This window comes from Triticum dicoccoides, chromosome 2B, assembly GCF_002162155.2.
Source record: "Triticum dicoccoides isolate Atlit2015 ecotype Zavitan chromosome 2B, WEW_v2.0, whole genome shotgun sequence".
In the NCBI taxonomy this organism is placed as follows: Eukaryota; Viridiplantae; Streptophyta; class Magnoliopsida; order Poales; family Poaceae; genus Triticum; species Triticum dicoccoides.
The window spans coordinates 472,229,299-472,248,203 of record NC_041383.1 but is presented as its reverse complement, the minus strand read 5'-3'; positions in this window follow the sequence as shown (position 1 = coordinate 472,248,203).

Sequence of the window (18,905 nt, the reverse complement as noted above, 5' to 3'; positions counted from 1 at the left end):
GTCGACCAAGACGCTAACAATAAGCGATGTCATTCGGAATATGCTCTATGCTATTGCTGGCAATATATATTCGATGTTGAAGATATGTTTCTCAACATTCTCAAGGACTTGGTGCAATTTCCATTCAGCCTGAAGGTGCTCATGCCCTGGATCAAGAAAGTTATTGCTCACAACATGCGTACCACCTATCTAGACAAGGAGAGCCACAAATGCTTCATACCTACTGTTTGTGATACCATGCAAGTCATGCAAGATTATTCCTCGGGAAAATTACCGACTGCCATCCCTCAAAATGTCCAACCATTTGATGACCCTCACATTCCTCAACGTGAAAGGATGTTCAAGCCTTTGACTCCTACTCAGTGAGAAGTGAGCATGCGCATGCATCAACTTCTTCTGCAGCACATCACAGGAGATTGACAATTAAAAGAGCACTTGGCCACTGAACTCAGTGCCCTTCACAATCAACTCGCTTGCTTCATCTAATTGCTGATGAAAACAAGAAGCGCCTCTGGAAACTGCTCCAAAAGTTTTTCTCTAAAAAGAAACTCACCAAGACTGACATTAAGCAAATCTATGATTACATTCATCTGGATTTAAACATTGAAGATCTTCAGCAGCGACACACACCTCCACTATCACCTCATGCTCCATTGACCAATTTACTTCGGTCAAGCTTAAGAAATAGCTTGAAGAATCTAAAGCAACCTCTCCTACAGTCAAAACTGCTGAAGGAAATCATGTGCCTCCAGTCGATCCAAACACTATCATTGATATGCCCTGGCCATCTGCTCAGCCTCAAGTTGTCCCTTGCAAAGCAAAAGCATCTGCCTCATACGATGAAGAAATTCTCGAAGCACCTGTCACCTCGGAAGAAGAAACCTTTGATTCCATTGATTCTGGTGAAGACACTTGGGGAAACTCTTCTGATTCGTCTTCACCTCCTAAGTGACTCCTATTTTTCAACACCTTTTTGCCACTTGTTGACAAAAAGGGGGAGAATTACATCAAGTACTGATAGACTTTCTTGACTTTTGTTGGCTATGTTTTATCTTGAGTTTACAACACTTGCCTTTCGATTGATTCTCATCGTGTTGCAAAATTCTTTCCTGAACTTCTGGTATGTAATATTATTAACCCTTCTTGCTACATTATACATGTTTCGAGAATCTGTTTTACAGGTGGAATTTTTATCAGAAGTTACAAATGGTTGTACTATATCTTCATATTGTCAATTATCATTAAGTGCAATCCATTATTCTAGAAGATATGAAATTCCTTCCCATAGAGTTTATCACAATATATGCAGGAAGTTGATTATCACTGTGTCTACCCATGCATACATTCTGGGGGTCCAATTTTATCTGCGAGACAAGTAGCACTTGTTCACTTTCTATTGCAACCATTTACATTTCTATCCATACTTCGACAATTATCTGTTTTGACAATAATCATTCAAAAAGGGGGAGACTGATGTGGAATAATTTGCCTCGTTGTGCTTTGGAGATTGTTGTCATAAACAATGTGGGACTAATGTGTTTGCTAGTGCACACAGAGTGACAAGTCCCTAAACTCATATGGAGTTTGGAACATACTCCTAAGATAATCTCCTGCGAGGCAGCAAGGATTATCACCTAAGATTATGCTTATCAAAAGTAACCCCGAAAAATTGCCGACAAGAAGCAATTGGTTTGGTGCCTGTCCGAAGAAATTGACTGCAACCGAGAAGTTTGAAGATAGAAAAAAGATGTAGCATTTTATTTCGGTGTTCCTTTTCTCTTTATTGAGTCATAGGACCACCATGCTACTAAGAGGGGTATAGTGTACGAAACTTATGTTTCTCTGATGCTAAAGCGAATCCTATGAGAGTTGAGAGAAATCTCTTTGTCTTCCGAATAAATACTTGCTAGCAAGAGACACAATTCTTCTTCACAACGGGATATTTAATTTGGACCAAGGAATTAACATTACTTGTTCCTCAAGCAATGTTACCGTTGCTCAAAATCTGACCGTTGGATAAGTGTTGGTTGAACATTGGCTAGTCCTTATGTCCAAAATGGTCTTTTACCCCACAGGAAGACCGCGACTATAAATAGCCACCCCCTTCTAGGGTGCATAGTTGGCTGCTATGTTTGATCTCGAGAAGGCTATGTGAGCAACCCCTCTCCCGAGTGATTTGAGTTTAAAATCCACCAAGAGAAAACTCGAGAGCCAAAAAACTAGATAGTAGATTAGCATCACTAGAATTTAAGTCAAGTACTCTCTGCCTATTACTCTTGAGAGCTATGAACTCTCTAGACGGTTAGGTGTCAAGTTCTTCAGTGACTAAGAGTAATCATGGTTCACGAAGAAGAAGTCTGTGAAGCTTTGGAGATCACCTCAAGCATCTACCATGAGTAATCGACATTGGTTGAAGCATCAGTTGTTGAGGAGAATAGGATAGAGAGAGTTTATCTTCTGTGTTCAATCACAAGTCCCTCCAACCATATGTGAATCTTTTGTAGAAGAGTGAACTGGTCTCACAAATACCGTGTAGCCATTGAGCATCACTGGATAACTCCACACCTCATTTACTTTTAGCTCTTGATCGTGAGTTATTTGTCGACTATGTAGTTATTCTTCGAAGCATGCTCTAGTTCTGCTTTGGTAGTTTCCTTTCGTGTTTATATTTTTTTAGTTTTTCTATTGCTGTATCTGGTATATTTGAAGTTTTACAAAGAAATTTTAAATCTCCCATTCACCCCCTTCGGTAGACATGCTTTGTTCCTACATGCCACCCATCATTTGCTTATGTATGTTATCATGGTGATACATATCCAACGTATCTATAATTTTTGATTGTTTCATGCTATTATATTATCAATCTTGGATACTTTATATGCTTCATTATGCAATTTTATATCAATTTTGGGGACTAACCTATTAACCCAGTGCCTAGTGCTCGTTGTTGTTTTCTGCTTGTTTTTGATTTTCCAGAAAATTAGTACGGATTCGAAACACTACAAAACTTTTTGACAATCTTTTCTAGACAAAAGAGACCCCAGAAGCTTCGGGAGGAGACCAGACGGCAAACAAGAAGACAACAAGGCAACAGGGCACGCCCTGTTACCTTATGGGCCCCATTGTCGGTGTCAAAACCGGCGGATCTCGGGTAGGGGGTCCCGACCTGTGCGTCTAAGGCTAATGGTAACAGGAGGCAAGGGACACGATGTTTTAGCCACGTTCGGGCCATCTCGATGGAGGTAAAACCCTACTTCCTGCTTGATTGATATTGATGGTATGGGTATTACAAGAGTTGATCTACCACGAGATCGTAGAGGCTAAACCCTAGAAGCTAGCCTATGATGATTATGATTGTGTCTCTAAGGACTAAACCCTCTGGTTTATATAGACACCGGAGAGGGCTAGGGTTTACATGGAGTCGGTTACAAAGAAGGAAATATAACATCCGGATCGCCAAGCTTGTCTTCCACGCTAAGGAGAGTCCCATCCGGACACGGGACAAAGTCTTGAGTCTTGTATCTTCACGGTCCAACAGTCCGGCCAAAGTATATAGTCCGGCTGTCCGGATACCCCCTAATATAGGACTCTCTCAGTAGCCCCTGAACCAGGCTTCAATGACGATGAGTCCGGTGCGCAGTTCTGTTTTCGGCATTGCAAGGCGGGTTCCATCTCTGAATACTCCGCAGTAATCATTGAACACTTGAATCGTGTCCGGATCTGCAAGATGATCTTCACAGCATAGCACTTCATAAATCTGATCTGCTGGCAATTTTTGCACGGCGTGCTCCTGCATCGTGGCCCGGCCCAGCACGAACCGGTTTTACTTGGCCTCCCCCGATATGCATTGCGAGGCGGTTTTAATGGCACGTCTTGCCAGAGTAGAGATCATGCTCCCCCTAGCGCGGGATCTTCCATTAATATAGGTGCATCCGTCCCCACGACGTCCGTTGGTATGACTCTGTGTTTTTAGGTAAGTCCCGAGCGGTTATGCTAAGGACGCTTGATATTCACCCCCTATATAAAGGGGCTGAGGCCTATCCCTCTTTTACACCACCTTTACGCCTTTCCGCATCTCGAGTTCTAACACCCGAAGCCCAGGCTCAAGCACCTCAGATCCTTAACCATGTCCGGATCCGACCTTCAAGGCCGGTGGGTGGCCTTCTCGGTCACAGAGGAGGATATTGCGAAGCTTAGGGAGGTCGAATATCTGACCGCCGACATCAAGCACATGCTTCCTGCTCCAGGGCAGGCCATCCCTACTCCCGAGCCCCACGAGAGCGTCGTATTTGTTTCCCACTTCCTCCGCGGCTTGGGCTTCACCCTTGATCCCTTTGTGAGAGGGCTCATGTTCTATTATGGGTTAGATTTTCATGATCTCGCTCTGGACGCTATCCTCCATATCTCGTCGTTCATCATTGTGTGCGAAGCTTTTCTCCACGTCACTCCACACTTCGGCTTATGGCTCAAGACCTTCAATGTGAAGCCGAAGATGATTGAGGGGCAACACACGGAGTGCGGAGGCGCTGTAATAAGCAAGAATGCCGACGCCCCATGGCCAGAGGGCTCCTTCCCAGAGGTGTCCGATCTATGGCAGCAGAGGTGGTTTTATGTCACGGCTCCCAGAGGCACAAAGTGGGTAGCTGCCCCCGACTTCCGTTCGGGCCCTCCTTCTCAACTGGCGTCGTGGACCAATATAGGACGGGATTGGGGATCTGCTAGTGATGTACCAATATTGCAGAGCCGTATCCGGGAGCTTCTTGAGAGGGACATTAGCCTTGTCAGCATAATTCAGGTAATGCTAGTCCGACGGATGTTGCCGTGCAAATGCCGGCCTCTCCGGATGTGGGAGTTCAATCCGGAAGGTCCGCGAACTATTCTGCACTTCTTCGGCCTGACGCTCGAAGGGATGTGTAAATTATTCTTCGGACCACAAGTAAAGTGTCCGGATACCATCGAGGATGCGGTCCTGAGCTACAATCGCCCAGATACCCAAGTAAGTAACCCGAAAACCGAACACTTTGTCTATTTTTATCATAAACATTCTTATGAAAGTTCTCCGTGGCCAGGAGTGGCTTAGCAAGGCGGAGAGAATCAGGTGTCCGGTGCCACTTCCCGAAGGCTCACCAAGTCCCACCATAGCCAATATGCTTGGTCGTGTGCTAAGCAAAATGTCCTCAGGGAAAGGCGAAGGGAAGAACAGGGAAGCAGAACTTCACACGTTGCGCATCCAAACCGGGGGAATTGCTACCTCCCCGAAGGAGGATAGCCGGGAAGGGGAATCTAAGGCCTCCTCCCCTCGCGGGAAGAAGAGGGCCGCCTCCGAAGACTTGGAGACGGAGGTGCCCAAACAGGGGAAGAAAGCTTCACCAGGGGGCCCTGCCCCGAAGGGTGTCCTCACCGTGTCATGCCCGCCAATGGGCCATCCCTCAATCGAGCTGTAAGTTAATCATAAATACGAAGGCACTGCTTTACTCCGAGAACAATAACCAGGATCCATTCTTTGCAGTCCGGCTAGCAGCTCTTCTCGACAGAGTTTGTCTTCAGGGGATCTCCTTCCGAAGATGATGGAGAGTGAGACCCCACCAACCTCTCCGCCTCATGAGGCGGGCGACCCCGAGGTGTCGTCACGGAGGAGTCCAGATCTGCCGAAGCCAGAAGCTAATCCTTCGGCCGCCCTAAGCCCGGAGCGTTCGGCTCCCACGGGGGGTGATGAGAAGGGTCCGGCACAGTTCGGCGTCTGGCTGGACGCACTGACGGGCCTTCTGGAGCAAGCTGCTCTCACGGAGGAGCACCGCTCATTAATGAGCATGGTGCTCAGGAAGATTTCATCCGCCACAAGCGGTTTGAATGAAGCCTTTACGAGTCTGCTCAGAGGCTTTGAGGTAGTAATGAAAATACATAATTTTTTGGCTGTGACGCACGCGCTAGGTGTGCTCCATATGGATAGTAGCCCCTGAGACTCTGGTTGCCAACCCTCAGCGGCAAACGAAGGATCACATTGTTAAGTAATGATTGCGATGTATTTATGCGCAGGTGTCCAAGTGTCCGATAGCCGACCGGTCCGTTGAAGTTGCTGAACTAAGGAGGCAAATTGGGGTTATTGATGCCGATATCACATTGGTGAATGAGCGGCTTAACGAGTCACAAGGTATGTGCTTTGCTATCCTTTATCCTTTATTATTTTTTATAGAAAAAATTGAGAGGAGCATAATATGAATGCGATATGCTTGGGCTGCAGACGGTGCTGCTGCCGTGGAAGCCCTGAGGGCGGAACTTGCCCTAGCCAAGGAACAGGCCTGGGCTAGCAATGCGGCTGCCCTAAAGGCAGCCGAAGAGTTGAGAGCTGAACAGGCTGCTCATCGCCGAAGTGAAGAGAAAATAGCCGAAATGGCTGTGGAGCTAAAAACACCGCCAACCATTATGAGCTTCTTGAAAAAGAAGATCATGCGAATAAAGATGACCTGAAGAAGGCCCTTGATGTAGCCAAGGAGACACGTTCCGACCTTAGGGATGCGCGGGAGGAGCTTCGACAGGCCGGAGAAATCGCGGCTGGAAACCCCTATTTGTTGCGGGTGAAGTTTTTAGATCCAAAGTACGCTCCTCTGGATCGACGCTGGAGTCCTGCAGACACCTATGCGGATTTGTCGAAGAGTGCGGCTGATGCAGCCAAGTTTTTTGAGGATAAAAAAGATGATGAAGTGGAAAAGCTATTCTGGTCGCAGTTCAGCGCTCCAACACGCAAATTGCCTTTGAGTGAGAAAATGGCTGCTGTGTCCGAGTTCCACGAGCTGTCCGCTCTTGCAATGCAGTCTGTAATAGACCATCTATGGCCGAAGGGGCCTAAGCCGGACAGTTATTTTGGTTTGGTGCAACAATTCCTTGGTGCCATATCGCGGATCGATGCCATGAAGAGGTCGGCATGCATAGAGGGTGCATGGATGGCTCTTGCCCGTGTTAAAGCATATTGGACAGATATGGAAGCCACCATCGTTGCGACCCAGAATTCGGTGGGCGGCCAGGATCGGCCGAGCACATCTTGGAGCAAGTAGTAGAAGGTGCTCGCTTAATAGAGGCTCAGTGCTCGAAGAATGTCATGTTCGAGTGACAAATTATAAAACAATGTTATTTTGGTTATGTAGGCTATATTTATACTTTTTGCCCGAAAGTATTGTTGGGCCTCCTGTGCGGCCGTTTTTTATGTGTATGTGTAATTTGAAAGTTAGCAGTCGTTGGCTTGAGCCCCCACGCATACAATGCGGGGGTGTTCACGAAAAACATGCGTAATCACACTTGATCCAACGTCTTGGTCCATCAAGGAGGTGATCGCACGTCGAACTAGGCAACCGGACTATATAGCTGTAACACTTTCACTTAGCCATAGGAGTTTGACGGTGGGGCTACTATGTAGACCCTGGTACCTTTGCATGCATCCGAATACGGGCGCGTGTGTACATGACCGGGAAACGGTCCTTCGTTAATGCGGAGGAATCCTGGAGATTCCAATAAGTCTTCGAGTGGTTGAACAGTCTCTCGCTATATCATGATAGCCAGTTTTCGGCTTCTCTACCGAGGTGCTCGTCCGGAATAACCAGGGCACAATCGCAGTAGTTGTCCTTTGGCCGCCTTAGCCCATAAGAACGGAACATAAGGCGGTGAAACCAGGAGCCAGGAAAACCCAACATTTGACCAAAGACATGATTCGGAGTTGATGCATATAAGGCCAAACTCGCGAAGCCGAACACTCCCGAAGGTATTCGGACTTTATAACATATACTGAGCTGAGTAACGCCCTTTATTATGAACCCTGTATTCCCAGGTACGTGCATTAGTCTGTCGTGGCGAAATGCCAATAATGACAGTATCCTCTGTGGGTGTAGTACCCATGGGATGTGTAAGCAACGAGAGACAATAAAAAAGGTTTACACACGGGCTTAATCTAAAGAGAATCCTTTGAGCGGGGCCCTACTGCACGTCTACGCCTTTGTCCCCTTTGTGCCGTGTCCTGGGAGGGTGTCGCACGAATGATGTCTGTAAAAAGAAAAACTCATGTAGAAGAGTATGACGTAAGCATGCGAAAAGTTGGCTATCACTAATGGATAGTAAAATTGTAAGACATTGGCCTGTGAATAAGGCCAGGCCAGGAATTGGGCTTTATTAATTATCTATAGCCCCTGGTGTCCTCTATGGGATAACATGTGTGGCACCTGGATAAGGTTTATCTGGGTTGCCGGACTCGTCTAACCGTGTCCGTGGTCTTAACGACCAATCATGCTTTCTGGTATTAGAGGCCGCTTAGAGTCCGGCTGCTGGAGCCGTCGCGTATTCCTCTGCGCATAAAGAACGCTCTGTGTTTCCATTGACGGTGATGACGCCACATGGACCAGGCATCTTGAGTTTAAGGTAGGCGTAGTGTGGTACCACGTTGAAGCGGGCGAAGGCCGTTCTCCCAAGCAATGCATGATAGCCGCTTTGGAGGGGAGCGATGGTGAAGAGTAGTTCTTCGCTTCTGGAGTTGCCTGGGGAACCGAATGTTACTTCCAGTACGAGGGAGCCCCTGCAGTGGGCTTAGATGCCTGGTATTACCCCTTCAAAGGTGGTGTTACTTTGGCTGATTCTGGATGGGTCTATCCCCATCCTGCAGACAGTGTCCTGGTATATTAGGTTAAGGGTACTGCTGCCGTCCATGAGTACGTGAGTGAGATGGTATCCGTCGATTATTGGGTCGAGCACCAAGGTAGCTGATCCTCTGTGCCGAACACTAGTCGGGTAGTCCCTGTGATCGAAAGTGATCGGGCAGTCCGACCAATGGCTAAGTTTGGGTGCGACGGGCTCTATAGCGTATGCGTCTCTAAGCGCGCAGTCGCGCCTTCTCATGGATGTGTGAGTCGCGTGGATCATGTTTACTGTTTTTACCTCTGGGGGGAATTTGTTCTGTCCCCCAGTGTTCGGCCAGCGAGGCTCATCCTCGTCTTCACTTGGTGTTTCCCTTCCCTTATTTTCGGCATTTAATTTGCCGGCCCGCTTAAAGACCCAGCATTCTCTATGAGTGTGGTTCGCATGTTTTTCGGGGGTGCCGTGGATTTGGCACAGTCTGTCCAGGACTTTGTTCAGGCCGGACGGTCCTTCTTTGCCGCCTTTAAGTGGCTTCTTTTATGGACCGGGTCAAGAGCCCCTGAATCCTGCGTTGACCATTGTGTTGTCCGAACTTTCTTCCTTATTTTGACGTTTGTTTTTGTTACGCCGTGGCCTCCCGTTGCCATCCCTGATTTTGGATGTACTTGGGTTGCTGGTGCCTTTACGGGCCAACCAGCTATCTTCGCCTGTGCAAAAACGGGTCATAAGGCTTGTTAAGGCTGCCATTGTCCTCGGTTTTTCTTGGCCGAGGTGTCTGGCGAGCCACTCATCCCGGATGCTGTGCTTGAAGGCGCTAGGGCCTCGGCGTCCGGACAGTCGACAATTTGATTCTTCTTAGTGAGGAATCTGTTCTAAAGTTTGCGGGCGGACTCTCCGGGCTGTTGAATTATGTGACTTAAATCGTCCGCATTCGGAGGTCGGACGTAGGTCCCTTGAAAATTGGCCCTGAAAGCATCCTTGAGTTCCTCCCAACTTCCAATTGAATTTTCGGAGAGGCTTTTCAACCAGTGTCGAGCTGGTCCCTTCAACTTGAGGGGAAGGTATTTGATGGCGTGTAGGTCGTCCCCACAAGCCATGTGGATATGCAGGATAAAATCCTCAATCCAGACCCCGGGGTCTGTCGTTCCATCGTATGCCTCTATGTTCACAGGTTTAAAACCCTGTGGAAATTCATGGTCTAGCACCTCTTCGGTGAAGCACAGGGGGTGAGCAGCCCCTCTGTATCTGGGCGTGCTGTGGCATGTCGTCGGCTGTTGTTGTGTCCGGTGCTGATTCCGAACTGGTATCCGATCGATATGATCGTTTTGGTGACCATAGTCCTGCGCCGGGGTGTGTCCTTTAGATCCATAGATGGACTTGGCCACGCCGGCCTTTTTATCCAGGAGCTCGTGTAAATCATGTGCGGCATCGGTAGCTGCTCTATTGTGGTTACGAAGTGGTTTGTCCAACCTCCTGGCCGTATTGTTCTTTGGTGGAATAGCCTCATCGTCGAATTCTGGCAGCAACTTCCATTTTGGAAGCTCTTTGTGTGGTGATCGTCGCCGTACTTTTCTTTAGTGTCTAGCACTTTATTCCATCTGTGATTGAGTGTTTCCTGTGTGGCCTTAAGCCGTTGCTTCTGCTTCTTTAGACTTCTCACAGTGGCCATAAGCTTTTTGTGGAGGTTATCTCGTTCCAAACGTGTTTCCGGGATGATGAGTGCATCGTCGTCCGAACTATGCTCTTGTCCCGGGGCGGTTTGATGAATTCGTCCCTCGGGATCATTGTGATCGGGCGTCTGCTCCGAGCTGTGTTTGGCATGACCTGGCTCATCCTGCTCCATTGTTGGGTCCATATGGTCATTGTTGCCTTCAGAGTTGACTGGGGTGTCGATCTTTCTAGCGCTGTTATCGCTATTTTTACTGTTGCTGGACTTGGAGCGGCGTCTGCGCCGTCGTTTTGGCTTTTTCCCGGGGGTTTTGTCCTCTGGTTTGTCGCCATCATCCTCCTTAGGCGTATCCACCATGTATATATCATATGACGAGGTGGCAGTCCAGCGCCCCGTTGGTTCTGAATCGTCTCCTGCACCGACGTCCATACCGCCGGTATCATCGGAGTCGAAGTCAAGCATGTCTGATATATCGTCGATAGTGGCTATGAAGTGGGTGGTGGGTAGGCAACGGATTTCTTCGTCACCTTCTTCCCCTTTGAGCCGGACATAGTTCGGCCAAGAGTCTCCTGACAAAGAGAGAGACTTTAATGAGTTCAGCATGTCGCCAAAGGGCGAGCACTGGAAGATATCCGCAGCGGTGAACTCCATTACCGGAACCCAACCAGATTCGGCAGGCTCGGGAGTGCTTAGACTGGAACCTACGGCCGGATATGAGTCCGGGGGTCCGGTGTCACAGGCCTCCTTGGGGGTGAAGCATGTGTTCGGCTCTACCTCCGATGAGTGTGTGGCCTCCGGGGCGGGGTCCATCCACCCGTCCTCAGGCGACGGAATCTGCTCCGGATTTAGCTCCGGGGCTCCTGCAGGGGCGATATCCCGAGCATTGTCCGACAACAGGTCTAAGCCGTGCTCATCATGACTGCCCGGCGCTCCTGGCGCAGGCCCGAATCCGTTGAAGATCAAGTCTCCACGGATATCGGTCATGTAGTTCAAGTTTCCGAACCTGACCTGGTGGCCAGGGGTGTAGCTGTCGATCTACTCCAGATGGCCAAGCGAATTGGCCCGTAGTGCGAAGCCGCCGAACACGAAGATCTGTCCGGGGAGAAAAGTCTCACCCTGGACCACGTTGTTGTTGATGATTGAAGGAGCCATCAAGCCTTGCAGCGACGACACAGAGGAACTCTCAATGAAAGCACCAATGTCGGTGTCAAAACCGGCAAGTCTCGGGTAGGGGGTCCTGATCTGTGCGTCTAAGGCTAATGGTAACATGAGGCAAGGGACACGATGTTTTACCCAGGTTCGGGCCCTTTTGATGGAGGTAAAACCCTACTTCCTGCTTGATTGATATTGATGATATGGGTATTACAATAGTTGATCTACCACGAGATCGTAGAGGCTAAACCCTAGAAGCTAGCCTATGATGATTATGATTGTGTCTCTAAGGACTAAGCCCTCCAGTTTATATAGACACCGGAGAGGGCTACGGTTTACATGGAGTCGGTTACAAAGAAGGAAATATAACATCCGGATCGCCAAGCTTGTCTTCCACGCAAAGGAGAGTCCCATTTGGACACGGGACGAAGTCTTGAGTCTTGTATCTTCACGGTCCAACAGTCCGGCCAAAGTATATAGTCCGGCTGTCCATATATCCCCTAATCCAGGACTCCCTCACCCATGTGGCTCCGTCTGACCTAATTCCACTTCTACAAAATCTCAATTATTGGGAAACCCCCAGAGACCCATTTGAAACATTTTTTCCATCGCCACGAGCTTCTGTTCTCCCGCGTGAAGGAAATATGCCCTAGAGGCAATAATAAAGTTGTTATTTTATATTGCCTTATTCATGATAAATGTTTATTATTCATGCTAGAATTGTATTAACTGGAAACTTGATACATGTGTGGATACATAGACAAAACACAGTGTCCCTAGTAAGCCTCTACTAGATTAGCTTGTTAATCAAAGATGGTTAAGTTTCCTAACCATAGACATGTGTTGTCATTTGATGAACGGGATCACATCATTAGAGAATGATGTGATGGACAATACCCATCCGTTATCTTAGCATAATGATCGTTCAGTGTTATTGCTATTGCTTTCTTCATGTCAAATACATATTCCTCTGACTATGAGATTATGCAACTCCCGGATACCGGAGGAATGCCTTATGTGCTATAAAATGTCACAATGTAACTGGGTGATTATAAAGATGCTCTACAGGTATCTCCGAAGGTGTTTGTTGGGTTGGCATAGATCGAGATTATGATTTGTCACTCTGAGTACTGGAGAGTTATCTCTGGGCCCTCTCAGTGGCTGGCGGGTGTCTGTTTCTCCTACTTTAGTTGATCGAATTTGACTGCGGCCGGTTGTAAGGGCATATTTATCACTTAGTAGTTTTGGTGATTAATGACAATGCGTTTGCGGACTAATCGTGTGCATTGAGCTTTTCAGATATATCATGTCTGAACACAAGACGATTTGATGCCCCTCGAAGACTATTAAAGACGGCATTTCTCTATGTTTCTTTTTTGTGGATTTGAGTAGTAGGAAAGCCATACTATTAAGAGGGGGTCTGTGTTGGAAAGGTTTGGGTGGAATCTCACATACACATGTTCCTTTTGCACCTCCTTTCCTTTGGCTCTTTGGAGCTTCCTCCATCTCACCGTGTCTCTGCAGAATGAAGGACTCCTAGTGTTGTTGTTCAAAGGCTGGCGGTAGTACTGCTCCCCAGAGCGGTACTACTGCAGGCACCAACGGTAGTACCGGGCCCCGACACGATAGTACCGCAGGCGCCCACTGTAGTACCGCTCCTCCTGAGCGGTAGTACCGTGAGCTCTGGCCAAGTGTTGTTGCGCGAGCGGTAGTAGGGACGGATGTAATTTTTTACATCCGCGCCCTACACGGTAGTACCGTGCTTCGGCGCGGTAGTACCATGAAGCCTGGCCAGGCACAGCGGCATGAGCGGAAGTAGGGGCAGATGTAATTTTCTACATCCGCGCCCTACACGGTAGTACCGCACCTGGTTTGCGGTAGTACTGTGTCGGACTTTTGCATAGATAAAAACTCAGAGGATGTAGTCACGGATGTAATTATTTATATCCGTGCCTACCATGCCTGGACGGTGCCTACCTTGCGGTAGTACCGCATGGGGTCGCGGTAGTACCGCGTCAGCGATTCTACCGCCCCCTGTCGGTGCTCGCCAGGACAAGTCCAGGCCCCGCCACACCTACGGTAGTACCACGGACCTCCGTGATAGTACTGTAGGTCCATGCGGTAGTACCGCTCCTGTTGTGCGATAGTACCGCAGGTCGCGGGCTGAGTTGGTGGGTAACGGTTGGAATTGTCTCATGACTATAAAAGGGGTGTCTTCTTCCTCTAGTTGACCACCTCTTCCACCCCTAAGCTCCATTGTTGCTCCAAACTCCATTTTCACCCGATCTCTCTCCCTAGCCAATCAAACTTGTTGATTTTCTAGGGATTGGTTGAGAAGGTCCCGATCTACACTTCCACCAAGAGAAATTTGATTCCCCCCACTAATCCCTTGCGTATCTTGTTACTCTTGGGTGTTTGAGCACCCTAGACGGTTGAGGTCACCGCGGAGCCATAGTCCATTGTGGTGAAGCTTCGTGGTGTCGTTGGGAGCCTCCAATTAAGTTGTGGAGATTGCCCCAACCTTGCTTGTCAAGGTTCGGTCGCCGCCTTCAAGGGCACCAATAGTGGAATCACGACATCTCGCATTTTGTGATGGCGTGAGGAGAATACGGTGGCCCTAGTGGCTTCTTGGGGAGCATTGCGCCTCCACACCACTCCAATGGAGACGTACTTCCCCTCAAAGGGAAGGAACTTTGGTAACACATCCTCGTCTTCATCCGTTCCACTCGTAGTTATCTCTTACCTTTACTTGTGCAAGATATATTGTGTTCTATCCTTTGCTTGCTTGTGTGCTTATTGTTGTTGCATCATATAGGTTGCTCACCTAGTTCCATGTCTAGACAACCTACTTTGATGCAAAGTTTAATTTGGTGAAGAAGAGCTAGAAATTGTTAGTTGCCTATTCACCCCCCTCTAGTCAACTATATCGATCCTTTCAATTGGTATCAGAGCCTCATCTCTTTATTAAGGACTTTGTCGTCTGAAGAGTATGGTTGACACCGTACACGGTGACGAGGAGCACCCCGGTGTGATTCTGTCCTCGTCTACGGCCGATGGGGCATCCCCGGTCTCACGTGAGGAATTCAATGTGGCTTTCGACACATTGAAAACCTCCATGAAGACCAAGGTCAAAGGCATGTTCAAAGAGTTTCTTGATGGTCTTAAATTATCCACCGCACCTTTGGAAGTGGTTGCTCCCACTAACAGGGTGGCGGATGCCAACTCCGATAAGGGGGAAGCTTCTAGTGAAAAGGTTCCTTTGCCTAGTGGTAAAAGTGGTAATGGCATCTATTCTCATGTTGAACCACCTCTCACTTATGGAGGACCGGTTCCCTCCACGCATCTAAATCATGCAGGGTCTCCTCCCAAGATTGTGAAGAATGAGGACTTTGATGCTTGGATCTATCGCTTTAAGCGTCATTTAAATCATGTTAACACTAATCTTTGGAGAATCATTGAAGAAGGTTTCTATCCGCACGACCGAAGCAACTTCACCCCAAGAGAAGCCGTGGATAGTCAATTCAATGAGAATGCTCTCTTCATCCTCCAAGATGCTATTCCACCCGAATATATTTCTCATCTCCGACCCTTCACCGTGGCCAAGGAAGCATGGTTTTCCCTCTACAAGGGAAGCGCAAGCATTCAACGCTCAAACTATGAAGTGGTGCAAGATGAAGCTTATGAGTTTGCAATGAATGAAGATGAAGAACCTCGAGAGCTTTACTGAAGACTAACCACTCTCGCGGTCTCACTCCGAGATCATGGGAGCAAGGATATGGATGAAAATTGGATCAAGTGCAAGTTCCTCAAGGCCATGATGCCCTACCACAAAGCCATGTCCTCCATCATCCGTCAAAGGCCGGACTTCCTGTAAGTGCATCTAGTGCCACCCCTAGTTGGTTTTGGAGTATTGACGACAAACTTGGTTGAGGGACTAATGTGTTTGTGAGAATTGTAGGATAACACAGGTAGTAGTCCCATATTGATTCGGTTTACCTACCAGAGATGACCCCTAAAAATGTGTGAATACATTGAAGACAATGGTGGTCTGTGAAGACATTCACATTGAAGACTATGACAGGAGAAGACATCGCATGAAGACTATCGAGTGCGAAGACATAGTTGTTTCATAGTTTCCTTTTCTTCTTTGTGAGTCATAGGAACCACCGTACTGTTAAGTGGGGTCCAAGTGAACAAAGTCAGAGTGACTGATGTGATGCTCAACCAAAACCTATGTCTTCGAGCGAAGACAATGAGAGCAAATCTTATCCAGAGCTGGATGAGTCAGCTTTGCTTGTAGCCCAAGCTAAGCTGTCGCGTGTGTTTGAAATCTGACCGTTGGACACGTGTCAGTTCCTTAGTGACCTAGGGTCATTTTGGACAAATCAGGCCGGGTTGCCTCCTGGCTATAAATAGCCTACCCCCTACACCATAAATTGGTGGCTGCTCAGAGTTTGTGCACGACTTTGTCGTTTGAGAGCAACCCACGTCCGAAGCCTTTGAGAGAGAATCCTTGCAAGGACAAAGCCCAAAACACCCAGAGCCAAAGAGTGTTAAGCATAACTGAAGTCTTTCTGTCCACGTGATCTGAAGACTTATTACACTTGAGGACTGTGAATCCTCTAGCCGGTTAGGCGTCGCGTTCTGAGCATCCAAGAGTCATTGTGGATTGCTAGTGAACAAAGTTTGTGAAGGTTTGGAAGTCTCCCTTGAAGACTTACCAGAGTGATTGGGCAAGGACTAAGTGTTCTTAGCTCAATGGGAATAAGGTGAAGACACGGTCTTCTAAGTTGAATCTCAGCCTCCCTAACCAGACGTATAGTTGTCACAGCAACTGGAACTGGTCCAACAAATCCCTTTCCCTCTCCGAGCAACTAGTTCTATCCTACCTGAAAGCACAAGTGCTCCCTAGGTGGTTTCGGTAATTAATGTCAACATATCTCTTGTTGGACTAACACTTTTATCTAGTATGTTTCAGATAAGTTCAACAATGGAGTGGCATGGACTAAAGGATGTGGGAACTCCTTCAAGATGCTAAGGACAAAGGATTGGCTCAAGCTTCAAGCTCAAGACTCTTCATTTTACATTTTAGTGATCCAAGATTATATTGAGTCTATAGGAAAAGCCAATACTATCAAGAAGGGATGAGGTGTTGCTTAATGAGTTTCTTGCTCCACAGTGCTTAGTAATATGCTCCAAAACCCTCAACTACTTTCCCACTTCCACACATATGTCCTAAACCTAAAGTCAAACTCGGCCCCACCGATTCTTTCTATCCAGCGCCACCAAGTTCAGATGTCTTAGCCACTGCCACAAACCCTAGGCAAATCGGTCTCACCGATAGGGATCTCGGTCTCGCCGAGATGGGATTGTAATCTTTTTGTGTATGTCCATTACCAAAATCGGTCTCACCGAATTTGATCAATCGGTACTACCGAGATAACAATGCAAACTCTTTGGTTAACTTATTACCAAAATCGGTCCCACCGAGTTTGAGTAATCGGTCCCACCGAGTTTGCCTGACCAACTCTCTGGTTAGCTAATTACCAAAATCGGTCTCACCGAGTTTGTGTAATCGGTCTCACCGAGATTACGTTATGCCCTAACCCTAACCATACCGGTCCTGCCGAGTTGCATGTCAGTCCCACCGAAAATCCTAACGGTTACTAGGTTTACTAAATCGGTCCGACCGAGTTTGTTGATTCGGTCCCACCGAGTTTGGTAAATTGTGTGTAACGGTTAGATTTTGTGTGGAGGCTATATATACCCCTCCACCTCCTCTTCATTCATGGAGAGAGATATCAGACTGAACCTACACTTCCAGCATACATTTTCTAAGACAGAACTACCTACTCATGTGTTGAGGCCAAGATATTCCATTCCTACCATATGAATCTTGATCTCTAGCCTTCCCGAAGTTGCTTTCCACTCAAATCTTCTTTCCACCAGATCTAAATCCTATGAGGGAGAGTTGAGTGTTGGGGAGACTATCATTTGAAGCACAAGAGCAAGGAGTTCATCATCAACGCACCATTTGTTACTTCTTGGAGAGTGGTGTCTCCTAGATTGGCTAGGTGTCACTTGGGAGCCTGCGACAAGATTGTGGAGTTGAACCAAGGAGTTTGTAAGGGCAATGAGATCGCCTACTTCATGAAGATCTACCGCTAGTGAGGCAAGTCCTTCGTGGACGACGGCCATGGTGGGATAGACAAGGTTGCTTCTTCATGGACCCTTCGTGGGTGGAGCCCTCCGTGGACTCGCGCAACCGTTATCCTTCGTGGGTTGAAGTCTCCATCAACGTGGATGTACGATAGCACCACCTATCGGAACCACGACAAAAACATCTGTGTCTCCAATTGCGTTTGAATCCTCCAAAACCCTTCCCTTTACATTCTTGCAAGTTGCATGCTTTACTTTCCGCTGCTCATATACTCTTTGCATGCTTGCTTATTATGTATTGTGGATGTTAAACTTGTGCCTGAACTCCACTTAAACTTAAAGAACTTAAAAACTTGTAGGACCTTGATACTTAGTGTCTAATCACCCCCCCTCTAGACACCTCTTCTCAAGGTCCTACAAGTGGTATCAGAGCATTGGTCTCCATTGCGTTGGTTTAATCACCATTGGAGGAAGATGGATGAGTATACTTTGGGGAGTCTTAGACATAGAGTGCCTATACTTGATGGAGAGTATTTTCATGAGTGGAAAAATGAGATGGTTGTAACTTTCAATCAATATCATTTGAACAAGTACATTGCTAGCCCTTGTGCACCTCATGTTGATCCTATGCATCCTACCCTTGATGAGTCTATTGACATGATCCGCAATCTTAGAACTACCGAACTTATCATTAGAGGATTGCCAAGAAACTTGATTGGATGTTTTCCTACTCTTAAGTGTGCCTACACTATATGGAAATTTCTTGAGGAACGCTTTCCAAATTATTCCTTGAAAAATCTTGATGCCCATAAGTCTATTTCCTTGAGTAAGATGAATTCTAGTGATCCTATGTTTGGTGATCGTCTATTTGAACTTACAAACCTTATGCGTGCCAAAGGAGATGTTGGGATTATTAGTGATATTATTTCTGAAGCTATAAAAATTCATAAGCAAGATCATTGTCAAACTCACTCTAACGAATTACCCTCTCTAGGATTTGATCCACCACATGACGATGTTGAACATGGATACTATGATGAGGATGATGATAGTGACTTCAATCTTGACGATGCAATGGGACATTTTGGTCTTATGGCAAATCTTCGGGGATATATGTCAGGAGGAAAGGAATGGGTTCTTGACAGTGGATGTACCGATCACATGACCGGAGATAAAGACATGTTTCGTGAGCTTCCTAAAAATGATATTCCTCGAAAGTATGTCACTTTTGGTGACAACTCAAAGGGTAAGGTGGTTGGCCTCGGTAAGGTGGCCATATCACATGATAGCTCCATACAAAATGTCATGC